The sequence below is a fragment of the Anser brachyrhynchus genome (genome assembly GCF_964034855.1).
Source record: "Anser brachyrhynchus genome assembly, chromosome: 2".
NCBI classification, from domain to species: Eukaryota; Metazoa; Chordata; class Aves; order Anseriformes; family Anatidae; genus Anser; species Anser brachyrhynchus.
Window position 1 is genome coordinate 155,900,348 of NC_137695.1, and position 14,871 is coordinate 155,915,218.

The 14,871-nt window shown below is 37.6% G+C and overlaps 1 protein-coding gene across 13 annotated transcripts in view; it reads right to left on the reverse strand.

The window, feature by feature from the left end:
- FAM135B (family with sequence similarity 135 member B) overlaps nt 1–14,871 on the reverse strand; it is a 262,573-nt gene that overhangs the window by 94,765 nt on the left and 152,937 nt on the right. The gene's annotated exons all lie outside the window — the stretch shown is intronic.

Consider the following 14,871-nt stretch of genomic DNA (forward strand, 5'->3'; position numbering starts at 1 on the left):
CCTTGGTATTTCTGAGCAGAAGAAAATACTTGCCATGGTGACAAATCCCAACTTCCACTTATTTCTTAAAACAGAGACTACTGATAAGACTCCTCAGATCAACATCGTACCAGTACCATCACTCAGTTACACATACTCACCTTGAATAAAATTTTAGTGTGAGATCTGTCATGTCCCATTTTAGTCACAGAAAAAAACAGGCAACTAATGTAAGTTGATTTTTTTTTTTGGTAACACATAGAAAGAAAGAAACATCTAATAGAAAATCACTGTAACCTAAAATCCATCCTTTAAGTATGTGGAATGAAGGAAGCCCTCCCAATGTAACCTACGCAGAAAGCTTGCATTATCATTTTATGGTACTCAATGTAGCTTTAAGACTACTCAGGTCTGCAATTGTTTCTAAGATTTTGTGAGAAGCTCCCTTTCCTCCTCCTGAGGTTGCAAGTTCAAGTCCAAAGTCAAGACCTGGAGACACCGATGCAAGAGAGAGTTGAACCCTACCAACTGTAAACTATAGACATATGTGCTAAACATAAATCCAGAGCAAAGTGATATTACTCTTACAAACTCTAGTTGAAGTGTAAGATGAGAGACAACAGATGGACAGACATAAACAGATAAAGCCAGGAAATAATGAGACCATATTAGTTACCATGACTGGAAGTACACTTAGCACAACACTAGGCTGGCCTTTCATTAAGCCTAGCCTTGACCAGAGCACCATTACTGCTGGAAAATTGTATAGTATTCAGAGGGAAGAGAAGACAATCAGGAGGAGTTACATAAAAAAAAAAAAAAATTAACTCAGTATTTTCAATTACTTCCGCAGATATTTGACCTCCTGTTTTCAGGCTCCTTGCAGACAAAACATAACATTTTTTGCCTACACCTCTGTGGGGTTTTGAGGACTTTTTGGTGGAAACTGTGAGAAAAACTTGACATGATACCAACAACTGCACAACAGTTGGTGCAAATACCCCTAAGGTAACAGACAGCAAACTTCCACCAGAGCATGAGGCAGGATGAATAACATAGAGTGTGATGACAAAGAAACATTTAGCACAAGGACACTGCTCTCAGGAGGTAAGGTGGTTTAAAGAAGATGTACTAGGTCACAGAAGTGTATCAGGTCAAAGCTAGGGTAGAGATCTTCAGCAGGGTTTGGGGCTTTATGGTACAGGCGTAAGCTCTTTACCTCATGAGGACTTGAGTTAATTCACAATAACGAGGCATGTTGATTAGCACAGAAGGAAAGCACTACATAGAAGTGCCAAGACCTAGTAATTAATAAACAAATACTGAAAATCATTAAGCTGTGTATTTGAGCTGTTTACATTAAATTAGTTCTTTTCGCCCACATTTTCAGTTGGTTTGCTGTTTCTCCTGAACACATTAATATGCATCTTCCCGGATCTCTGTATACATGACAGCCATTTAGCTTATGTTTCCCAGAAAGTGAAAGAACACTGCCTTAAAACAGTAAGATTTCATCTAAGAATAGTCCTGAGTTGAAGAAGACATTAAAGAGAAAGTTCCCACTGAGAAAGTATCTGGCTGGATACGTTATCCTACCCAGGCACTGCGCACAAGGGACACAGCTAAGCTGGGGAGAAAAACACTTTTTGCTGTTTGCAGCTTAAATCTCCTTCCCTCAGAACAGCCCTTAACTGCACACTTGTCTCAGCTGGTCTCTGTTTCGTATTCCCAATGAATAATGCATCTACAGAGCCCCTGCAGCCTCGAGCTTTGATGGCCAGAGGGTCACGGAGCAAGGGAAACCGTGCAGTCTCCTGGGACAGAGTGGCAGCCTGAGGTCTGAGGAAGCTCTGCATTCAGGTCTAAGCTCAGCCCATGATTCGCCTCCTGGATCTGGAGGTAGAGGCATCCATCAACACCCACAAGGCGCCAGCCACTGAGAGGAGTCTCCTATGTTGGAGTTCAGGTGAACTGACAGTATTTGTGACCTGCATATAAAGGAAGAAGCTTCATACTTTCCTTCACGCATAATAAAAGAACGGGTACTAGGCACCCCTAACCCCCTTACTGTGCCACCTTCCCTGGAGTGCTTAGGGCTAGCACCTTCCACCAAACTAACCCTTGTTTCTGGCCGTGAGCCAGCAGCTGTACTTAGATTGTGAAAAGCAGAAGCTGGTAAAAGCACTGCTGAAGATTTTCCAAATGCATATTAGTTATTTCTGGCAAGTTAATGCGTAGAGGTGGGGGAGAAATATTTTCATAAGCAGAATTATTCTCCTAATTTTGGACATGATACAGCAGCTATGATGATGTTGAAGCGCACTTCCATTTAGGACATGAGCCATATTCAAAAAACTCCCACCTAGAAAAGTGTCAGTGGTTTTAATTATATTAACAGACACCCAGATTACTGTTATTATTTCAACTCATTACACGGTGCGTGGTAGAAATAGTAGGTCAAACATTTCCCTCTTTGGATCCACTGTATTACTCTCTAAAATGTGAAACAACCATAACAAGTTTCAAGACCATAAATAATTTTCTGCTCTCCTACACTGTCACATATCCAAGAATATGAAAGCTCTTTATATTAAGTAATTAAGTTTCACAATGGCCTTATGATACAATTAACCCCATTACACATATGGGGAAACTAAAACAGGCTGATTGCTCAAGATCATCGCTAGGAAAAAGAGCTCATAGGAAATCATAGGAATTAAGGACCAGTGAATCCTTCTGGGTCCTCAAACTTTCCAGTTATCATATGCCACACAGGCATATTTATAACTTCATCAAAGCCCCCTGTTAAAAAACATGTAAGGGTTTCTGCTTCTGTTAAGCTCTGTCCTGAAGTTTTTGCTTCTGGTACTCACTGTCTTGAATTCTGATACATTGGTTTCTATCCCCTTGTGCCATAGTTTCATTTTCTTTATTTGTTTAACCACAAGAAACATCAGTAACACAAGGATATCCTCTACAGTGTACTTTCAAAGGAGCTTCTTTATAAAAGCAACAAATGCTAAAATAAATTTCTTTGATCTAAATAACAACCTGAATGATGCAATTTCACGAGTGTTTCTACTAACATAATGAGAAAGCTTTATTCTTATTCTTAAGGGAGATTGTGTTTATTGCCTAGATTCTTTTTTTTCTATATCAGCTTTTGACACTAATATCTGATGCCTATTAGGTAATGTGAAATAATGTGCAATATCTTTTCTTTCTTCTCTTTAAGAAGAAGAAAAAAAAAAAGCTACAATGCTATCCCTCAGTCATATGCCGTTTTTCATATGTTTTCCTTTGCTACTCAAATGTCATTCGCAGCATTTATAAAACACTTTTGTGAAACAGATCTCTCAAAGTTATAGTCTGCAGTACTAGACTGTAGAAGTATGGCCTCCATTGGCTGCAGACCAACTTTATCACTTTCTCCCCTGACAAAGATGCAGCAAGTTGACTACTCTGCTGATCTACCCTCTTTACATGCAGTCCTCGGAGGCATATTTAAATGTGCAATTTCAGGGTGTTTCTGATCTTGTGAGCGAAGGGTGTTGTGGTAGCACATATAACTTATATGCACTATAACTTCACCCACACATATGCAAGGGGAAGACTAAGCTACGCAGTATCTGCCATAGAAGGTGACCTTTTACAGCCTGTCTGTGAAAGCCAAGTATGTAATTTTGAACCTTGCTGGTTTCTGTAGAATGCACGTTATTGCACCATCTATTTTTATGCCACCAGCTCTATAATTTAAAATCAAGGTGAAATCAGAAGTTTTCTTAAGATTGATCCCCAACCTAGCAAACCTCTAAGCAGGTGCTCATCTGACAAACAAGCAGGATCCATTTATAGCAACAGGACTGTTTTCAAGCTTCAAGTCACAAACCAGCATTTTGCTATGCAGAATTTTACAGCAGCCATCAGAAAAGGTGTCTGCTCTTAACTGATCAGGAGATCAGGTCATACTCAGGGTCTCCATATAATGTCGGATGAAGTTGTTTGTACTGTGATGCTGGCAAGGGACATGGACGAGGACCCAAATTTACATTAGAAAAGAAAACACAAAATAAAAAGGTGGGGTGTGTGTGGCATTTTTATTTCTTTGTTTGTTTTCTCCCAAATAGCTTGCAGCTCTTTGAGCCATCAGGTTTAATATCCCACTTTAAGTGCTTCCTAACCATTCAGGCAGGTGGAAAGAACGCAAACTGTTCCACATTCGGGATGCATGTTGCTTCTCATCTTCCTGAACGGTGTGAAAGTTTTGTATGAAATCCAACACAAGAAGTGTATTTGAGTAACTTCTGCACGTAGAAATCTACAGGAAAGGAAGTGTTGGGTTCCAGCATTACCTGCAGGCTCTGACTGTGGTGTCACACCAGCAGGGAATGCAAGTCTAAAGAAGGAAGAAGAAGGTTGGAATCATTCTCCTATTCTTCAATATGTTATACAGAACTCAGGTCACATTTTTCTCAGCCCTCTGTTTCTTCCACAGTGTGCTGTATTTTCCCTGGACTCCATCTCAAGTATTTTTCATGGAGAGAAAAAGATCAGGCCTCGTAGGCAGCAATTAGAGGATTCAATGCCGCTGTTCAAACCAGGCTTGCTCTCCATGCAAACAGATGCTGGCAAAATCTAAAGCAAAACTGGGGATTTCCCACTGGGACGTGTGGTTCAATGCCAGGACTTGTCAGTGTATCATCAGCATCGCTGTAGAAGGTTGCTAGGCACTGCTGGACAGGCTGCCTACAGGATGTCTCAAAGGTCCTGCCACAGATGGGATATTGAGAGATATGAGAGCTCCTACACAAGGAGACCTTTCTTTAAGGGCAGTGCACACATCATCAGTGAGAAAGTGATTTGACACCAGGCAGGGTTTTATACCATCGCACACATCCCTTCTGTGCAATTTAAGCATCAAAATGAAATCTAGGGACTTAAAGGGTAATCTCAGCCCAGGAAAAGTGCTTATGCTTAAATGGACCAATTTATTTACTGACTTATTTCTTCTCACAGTTAATGGATAAATAAAGTAGCTGTACAAAGAAAATTGGAATAGCTGTATTCAAGCCAATGCTCTTTGTTCATGCTGGTAACAACACTTCCTACTTGCCTATATCTGATCTTTTTGCCTTCTTTCAGCAATAAGGAGAACGTGGGGAAGGTGAAGACTAACTAAAACCACAAGAGAAGGAGACATCAAATTTCTCTGATTACAGCTGCTAAAAAGGCAATGGGTGCTCCACTTCTTTCTAGTATGAAGTTATTCAGAGAAAGCAGGCCGACCCATTCTTTCAAGTGGAAAAAAAAAATCCTCTCTTAAAAATTGGCCGTGGACATCTTTCTACAAAGACATGCCACAGTTCAAACGCCAGAGCTGTGCTTTGTGCACAAAGCACTTGCTGAGGTTCTGTGGCTAAGGTTCAGAGGGTATCAGACTAGCTATAAAAATGGTCCTTTCTGGACCAAAAGAAGCAATGAACAAATCTCCCAGAACATTTGCCTCTCATCATGACACCATTACCTTGCCTGGGACATAAATTTTCTGCTGATGGAAGATTTAGCAGGTCATTTTGAATCACTCCCTAAAGGGTATAGCTTTCTAGCTATCTGGATTCCTGTTTATCTTACACACTTAGAAAGTTATTGTCATATATATAATTATATCTTTGAAGTAACACCATCATTTTACAGATAAGACGGAGCCAAGGACACACAGGTTGTTCTGTCTATGTCCCCTGTTTCAATCCGTAGGCCACAAGATTTTTCAGAGCACTCCCTGCCAGTGTTGTCAATGCGAAATTAAACTAGCCAGAGTTCCTTGGCCAGAACAGTAAATTAAGCATATACGTCTGAAAGGCCCATGAGTACAATTGAATGCACAGAAAATTCTCTCATTTTTCTAATTTATGATCACATCTAATACATAATGCTAAGCTTTGGGGCTACTGACCACAGAGCAATGTCCTAGAGAACTGTTAATAGCACAGAATGCTTTGCTGAACCTTGAATTCAGTTCCTGGTTCATCTAAATTCAAGCCTGCCTACTATTTCCCAGTATATTTTTTGTCCATCTATGACATTTATGGTGAAAATATAATTATTATTTTTATCTTGCAAAATATAAATAAACAAACCACCGTTAACACAATTTCAATTAAATACTGTGACACTGCAGAAGGAAAATATGAATTCATTTTTTAGATCATTGCCTTTGTGCTTAATTGTTTTCACAGGGCAGCCATTTCAGTATTGCCCAGGGACAATTCTTGCTGAACAAACTGGAACCAGTTATACAGACAAGTTAAGATTTTTATTTATTTATTTAATTGGTGGTGCCACAATAAGGTCCAATGAAAAGAAAAAGGAAGGTAGAAGAAAGATGATCTCACATTGGAGTCTTATCATTTTCTTTTTTTTTTTTTTTTTTTTTTTAGCTTCAGACATTATGTTGAAGTGTTACGCAAAATCCTGACTCAAAGTATCATTTTTGATTATTTGCTGGGATAGACATGGGCACCATTTGCTCCCTCTGTTGCCTGACTCACCTTTGCTGATTTTTATTATTACTTCTTAATTTGCATATATACGTGCAGGCACATAGTGCAATCACAGCCCTTTTGTGCCAAGGCTTGTACAAACACAATGGATATGTCTCTCTCTGCAGAAGTTCCTCGACTTCTTTTATAGTAAATGGAAAGACATAGGTGTGATTCAACTCATCTTAAAATAGATATGTTAAATCAGTCCCTCAAATTACTTATTTCTCTTCTTTGACTATAAAGGGAGCCTGGCTGATTAGCTTAGGTGGAGATGCTCACAGCATAGATATCAGCAGTTAGATAAGATGATTCTTACCCTTAGTCACAGGTTCCCAGGGCCGCCTCCATCTCACAGCCATAACTCAAGTTACAGATGATTTATTGCCTGCCCTTAAAATACAACCTAGCACATCATTATAAAATAAGTATTTCGTGAAAGTATAGAAAACTTGGTAAAGTAAGGTTTCTTCAGAGGCTTATTCATAAATCGTGCAAGATAGCCTCACGGGAACAACCACTATTATCTGTAAATGCTGAGTATATACATATGTTTCAACTAATGAATATCCACTTCTTATATAAAACCTATCATCTGTAGATCTAAAGATATTTTACAGAGGTCAACACTACCACTTCTGTTCAGTAGATGAGGCAGAGAGGTGAGACGAGGCTTGCCAACTGTAGTGCCACAAACGGGCTCCATCCAGTTGCTCCAGAACACAAGTCTAATACTTTATCCCTCAAATCCTAACTCTGACGATCCACTGTGTCCTATAATCACTGGGACATCCTGATACTCCCAAGAAGCCATTGCTCCCTGCAGCACATCTGTAATGATTTGCTGAGCAGAACAGTGAGACATATTCCACCATCCAAAAATGTTTTTAAAGAAAGGTTTACAAGTGCTTGTGGTCCCCATGCAAAAATACAATCACATCTTCCTGAAAGTGTTCCTACTAGTCCCATTTAATCCCTACTAATTCAGACCCTAAAATCTGGAGGCTCAGATGCCTGGTGAAGTCTGAGATTTATTGGGTAACTCATTGCTCATTGGGTAGAAAAACCTTCAATCTGGAATTACCTGCTAAATCTGAATTTAAAACATATGAGAGACTGAGGTGACAGTCTCATGATTGCCCAGCTCATTACTAGGGTAACATAGCCCCTCTAACACACACATGGCTGCAGACGCAGCTCCTTCACGTAACCCCTCACTCTTCAGCCCCTTGGACATATGCAAGATCCTCCCTTAACTGGTGATTGATAGCCTTTCCCAAAGGTGTCTACTCCCTTTTATCTGTAAGTTGAACTAGTGAAAAACAACTCAGTCGTGACATCTGCCCATTTCTTAACTAACATAAATCCAGCCCGGTGGCATCTTCTGCAGAAGTTTCTAGTATTTCTGTAGCCCTCTGTTCAGTACATTGTATTCCCTTGGATACGTCTTATCTAGAGGGAATATGAGGTTATTACAGCTGTCAGTTTAACATGATAGTGTCCCACATTCAAAATGAAATCAAGAGATGAAGGACAAACTTTCTGTTCTATCTATTATTTCTCCAGAAAGACAATATACCCTTTACTTAATACTAGCAATAACTCTGCTTTCAGGTACTTGAAGCTTACAGGAATTTATAGCTCCCAGGAACTGTGAAGCCAAACCCATTCGGTTTTTGGCTCTGATGACAGATTTGAAGGAGTTTTGCTGGTAAAACAAGCTTGTTTCCCACATAGGATTCCAGCTACATTTTATGATTTTTTTTTTCCTGTGATTTATATAAAAAATTTATGTGATAGTTTGTAAAAGAGGGTTGTTAAGATTGTCATGATTTGTCACAAGTTATCCATTTTTTAATATTATTTCTCCTTCTTGGCAATTGGTGAACAGGAAATATTGGATCTTACTGCAGATTTTCAGCTGTGATGGGGCTATTTAGTTAGCACATTTTGACATCCTAGTTTCAGAAGTACTTTCCTACAGAAACTGTAGTGTTTCAGGTTGGGGAAAAAATAAAAAATAAAATAAAATAAAATAAAATAAAATAAAATAAAATAAAATAAAATAAAATAAAATAAAATAAAATAAAATAAAATAAAATAATAAAATAAAATAAAATAAAATAAAATAAAATAAAATAATATAATAAATAAAATAAAATAAAATAAAATAAAATAAAATAATAAATAAAATAAAATAAAATAAAATAAAATAAAATAAAATAAAATAAAATAAAATAAAATAAATAAAATAAAATAAAATAAAATAAAATAAAATAAAATAAAATAAAATAAAAAGATGGAATCAATCCAAAAAACTACCATTTCTGAAAATTCAGGCTCTGAAGACAAACTTCTATATCATTTTACAAGCCCATACGTAAAAACTGCCAAAAATCCACATATCCCTGGAATGAACCTGCCACTGAACCTGCCACTGAACCTGCCACTTTCATCTGCATGTACTAAGTACATCTACATTTTAGGTTTGAGAACTCTACTGCTGAAGCTTGAAAATAAATCTTCTTAAGCAGAGGAATACATGCAGACCCTCAGTTTTTATAATTAAGCTAAAATAAGCTATATTTGAAAGTGCCGAGACAACATTTTTCAGGCAGAAACCTTTCCAACGCATCATCATTTTCCTATTTAAATGTTTGAAGAGACTTCTTATAGTTTTAAAATAATATATTTAGCATATTTATATTTAGAATAAATGCAGATGTTATATTTAGATTAAATCATTTCTAAAGGAGACACCATTATTTTTAAATTGCTTGATCAAAAAGTTCAGAAAGTTTTCTCCCTCAATGTGACTTTTGATTAAAGCTGCATATTTCTAAGATGAATCTTTTATCTTAACCTTACCTTTTGACACTTCCAATTAGCCTCATGGAAAGCATTACATAAAACTGCCTCCCTGCCAATACATAGATTCAGTGAGGATAAAAAGAAGATACCCTATTAATTTCCTTTTATGAAAGATCCTAATATAAATGCAGTTTCTTATGACTGTATTGCTCTATAAACCAAGGTTCATTTCTCAGACTTGTTGAAATGTGAGAAGATAGGTAGCACTTTGCATCAATGCAAAGTTTGTTGTTGCTTTCTTAAATACACAAACAAAATCTATGTTGTTCTTTGTTGTTGTTGTTTTGTATTGTTTCATTGTTGTTTTCAAACTCATTGTCAGTTCCTTAAGAGCCCTGTTCAGTTACAGGATTCACTTCTGAAAATGACTCTGAGCTTCAGAAACTTAGGTGAACAAATATTTCTTTGCTGCGTCACCTAACTGTGTAGCTGACATTCCACATATTTATTTGAAATACTAATTCAGATGAGAAAATCCCCCAAATAAAGCAAAGGACATCACAATAAGACATCAAAAGGACATTTTTTTCTTCAGTGCACAGCAGGAGGAAACAGTTGTCTGGATGCAACTCTCTACTGAATTAGTGAAAATGACTATTCAGCATTTAGGGCATTTGTGGATGTTGAAGAACTTGCACAGTCGAACTGTACATTAGACTGAAAGCAGCAAGGATCACTGTGTGGGGAAATCAGAGACATGTAAGTAAACACGTAAGGACCTCTGAAGGTCCTGCCTCCAGAGCAGTAGGTCTGAAAACCCCCATGGATCATTTAACAATAAAACTGAAGGACATTGTTGGCCTTAAGCAGCAAACATGGTGTGGGGGCTCTCTCTGCATCTGAACAATATTTCTGTTCCTACCAGACCTTCAAGTTGCCACTGATGATGAAATTTTGTTGTCTCGGACTCACTGCCCAGGGAGAGAGCCCCATGGCATGCATTGGTGCTTACAAGCCCTTCCCAGTTCTGGATTTTTCACTTTGGTTTATTCCTCTTCATCTTTTTTCCATGTTCGGATTAACTCTATTCCCATATTGTGGAGTATCACTGAATTGTTTGATCATTGGTATACCAATTCATAAAATTTCTGACTGTCTTTTATGGTCTCACTGGTAATAAGGGTTTCTAAAATAAATCATCACAAAGTCATTCCTCTCACAACAAGGTCTCCTCTAGGTAAAAATTTGTATCTGTCAGATATGTTTTATTTTACATATAAAATACATTTTTATTTTCAGATTACTTTAACAAGCCTCGAAAACAAAACCATGTATTGGCTAAAATATGAATGTCTCCCCCCTTTTCTCATGCTTCAAAAGCAGTAAGCTTATCTTCACTTAATGGAGGCAAAAATTACCTTTCAAAAAGTTATTGAAACTAATGACTGCAATTTCATACTATTCCACAAGTCATGGTGCTGTTTCTTCTTGCTCTAATGAGCAACTAACTGCAAATGCTTGTTATGACTGCATTAAGAAGCAGTTTACAAGAAAAGATTTTTTCTTTAAAAATCAAGGTAGAATTCCTTCAGTAGAAACTTTTTTTTGAGACATCCAAAGAGTATTAAAAAGATTAGGATCACTAATTGTCTATTAAAAACAGACACAAACAGTTAGTCAAGGAGCATATTAGAATTATAATTAACCCTTCAGATTAGGTTTTAGGTCTGAGGTAGTCCCAGAATGAACATTTAATTTATAGGAAAGGGCAAAATTGTCTTGTAGGCATTCAGTGTGGGTGATCAGGAACCAGTCTAGCAAAATGAAAGCATGGGTTGCAGCAATTTTCTTCATTTTCTGATATACTCTCCTTTTTGCACATCACAATTTAAATCAGGCTAATTTTTTCTTGACACCCAATGTAAGGTATTCCATTTTATGAGAAATCATCAAACTATGCGTACATGAAACATCTCTACAACACCAATTAAAAGAGCTAATGTGTAATGGCAAATACTGCATCTCGCCTCCCATGCATTATATGAGATAGCTGAAAAAGAAACGCATATTCCTTGACTCTCTTTGGCTTTCTGCACTATCAGCAAATAACCCAATGTAACTCAGTAAAATTAAGTACAACACTGCTACAATCTAATAAAGATTAGACTAGCAGGTACTATTTTTTCTTAAATACTTTGTATTACTCGTCATTAGATTTTCAGAACAAGTTGTCAAAAATATTTGTCTGTTTGGAAAGTTTTGAAAATTTGTAATGTGGTACTTCTGGAGGGGAGAAACAAAGGAAATCTGGGCACAAATCAAAGTCCTAAGTAATTTCTTTAGTTATAAGCCATGCAATTTTTTTTTCTCAATATTCACCAAATTTTTTCCCTGGTCTGTAATGTAAACAGGCAAGCAGGTCTCCATGGTTGTGGTGCATGAGAATGAGGCACAGTGAGTCTAAAAACAGCATATAGCAAAACCTGACTGGAGCTTTCACTAATAAGGAATAATTTTCTGTCCAAAAAATAATACATCCAGGTGGTTTGTATTCTATTGCAAAACACTGCAGAGGAAATTCAAAACTATACTTTTACTGAGATTTAGCTGCACTGGCACCTTCAAAAATGTAATTCAACCTTGTGTGTCTTCCTAGGCGATAATACTCCTAAAATTTACCCCAAATATACCACTTTCCTTAAGTAATCTTCACCTGTACAGGTCTGGGCTCCACTGTTCTCCACTCAGGTGGTCCAGGAAATCAAGATACAACAGCTAATCCTAACTGCTTCTGACCATTGTTATTTCTCCCAGTATTTTCACCTTGTATGCTTACCGGCAAACTTTTAAATAAAAATGCTTTAAAGATATGATTTAAAGATAAGCTCCTGCAACCTTTCATCTTGTATCTATAGCCTGGAAACCACTGAAGGACTGTGTATTCATAACTTTTATGAATCCTTGTCTCCAAATTTATACGATAGCCTAAAAACTTATGGAAGACACATAGTGGATCATAAAACAATTCAGCCAAGGAGCTAATTGTACCAATGTGCTAGTATGAGACGGTACATTCACTTTCCCAGCTCCTTTGACTGTGCTTGAGTCATGCATATTCAGCCTAATGTATCCTGCCGGTGGACGTCACCATAACATACTTTAATAAGCCATGCTGCTGAAAAGAGGCACAATAAATAGATAGATAGATAGATAGATAGATAGATAGATAGACAGACAGATAGATTAGATAGATAGATAGATAGATAGATAGATAGATAGATAGATAGATAGATAGATAGATAGATAAATCCAGTCAGAAAAGCGCTTCTATAGTTTGGCTTTAAGATATGTCTGCATTAGCTCAGCCCTGCAGAACTGATGCTGAGACTGATAAGTATGTGACGTTATGAGCTGCACAAGAAAAAGCGGTGAGCATAGTTTGCTCTTCATAAGCCAAAAGCAGGCTTCATCAGTCATGATGTCTATTCAGAGACAGGAAACTAAATCTCATGGGGTCTCAAAACCTGCAGAGAGAAACTGAAGACTGTACACAAACAGCCTTGTTCCTTCTCACCTTTTACAGTGGAGGAAGTCACCAGCCACCAGTCTCCTCCTGTTTTTAAGGAAACCCACCACACTAATAATGGCTAGGGGTATTAAGTAATTGTATATATTTTTATGGTTATATATTTTTACATATACATATGCATGCTACATGGCATATTTAAGTTCAAACAGCTTGAGTCAAGTCAAGCCTGAGCGCCTTCCCCTCCAACGAATTCTTTGAAACTATTCCTCTTCTGCTTCTGCAGATGAAAAAAACTAGCAGAAAGCAAACTAAACATTGCTAATGCTGTCAGTTTCCACACTTTTCTTGTAAATCCCACAAAAGTTAATATAATAATAATTATTTTATATATGATTCTGTATATGCCAAGGGTAATTTACATTGGAACAGGATGAAAAATATTTTTCTTCCTTCCTTGGGCATTTTTCACACTACAGTGTATGCCAAACCAGAAATGGACTTTTTTCTTTCTGTAGAATCAATTTCTTTACTCAGACTTCAAGTTTGGAAATTTTTATTCAGACTTTTTTTGTGTGTGTGTGTTTTTGTATACTTATTTGTATTTTATACAAATGTAATTTGTAGAATTATTTTGTATTTTAATGTATAATTTAATCTTGGTTAATTGAGCCAGACTTTCAAACTGAAAAAAGCAAACATTTAATCTATGAAACAATGTTAAATTTGAACATTTCAAATGTAAAAATGAAAAAAATCAAAATGTAATATTCAAGTTCAAGAACTCATTAATCTTGCACTCACATTTTTTCATCCTCTCTGCACAGTATTGAGTGAAAAGGACTCCATTGCTTATTCTCTACAAGCTGTCATTAACATTAAAAAATTTTCATCCAGAAATCATTTAGAATAGTAAACCAACTTCCATTGTGAGCAAGGAAAGCCACACGTAAGAGAGTGCTTGCAGATAAGGTGGCATGAATTTCTATTGCTTTTCTGACATAAAAACTCAAGAGGAAAAGGGCAGTTTAAATTCTACAAGTACTTAAAGGATCTATGCTGATAATGACAATGGCGCAATGAATTAATTGGTGTGCCTAACTGTGATGTGTGTCCAGAAATGTCAAAATTATGAAGATACACCTGAAGAATATCTAACTGAGAAAGTGCTACAACAATCCTACGGTATGACATTGCTTTACCAGTGGGTATCCTTATACTAAGGACAGTGCATCCCAGTTTAACCCGGCAGGCAGCTCAGCACCACACAGCCATTCACTCACTCCTCCATCTCCCAGTGGGAAGGGGGAGAGAATTGGGACAGAAAAAAGTAAAAGCTCATGGATTGAGATAATTGGTCACCTGCTGACCAACGTCCATCCCATCCCTGAGCAGCGGACCTCCACCCCAGCCAGCCACCTCCTAGTAATATTTCAGCATGATACCACATGGTATGGGACATCTCTTTGGTCCATCTGGGCCAGCTGTCCTGGTCCTGTTCCCTCCCAGCTCCTGCTGCACACCCAAGCCCCTCGCTGGTAGGGCAGCACGAGGAGCTGGAAAGTCCTTGGCTCTGGGTGAGCACTGCTCTGAAACAACTGAAACACTGGTGTGTTATCAGCATTATTCCCATCCTACATCCAGAACACAGCATCATATCAGCTACTAGGAGGAAAATTAACTCTATCCTAGCCAAAACCAGAACACAAGTCTGTACCAGTTTCCTCCAGCGTGAACCTGGCTGTGGATTTGGTATGGTTTCTGTCAACACTCAGTAGTGTTCACTAACTCAGAAGCTCCTACCTCTGTAGGGCCCCAAGACAGCACCCCACTGTTATGTACACTTTTACAGCAGGAAGTGAAGAATTGTCTTTATATGCATGGCTTTTCCTCAATGTGTAATTTTGTTTTGTCCTTCTTTCAGTTCCAGCCCCAATTCATAACGCTCCTCCAGCTTTGAAAGTCCAGAAAAAAAAGTCTTATGTCTAAGTAACATCTTGACTGCACAGTGGATCT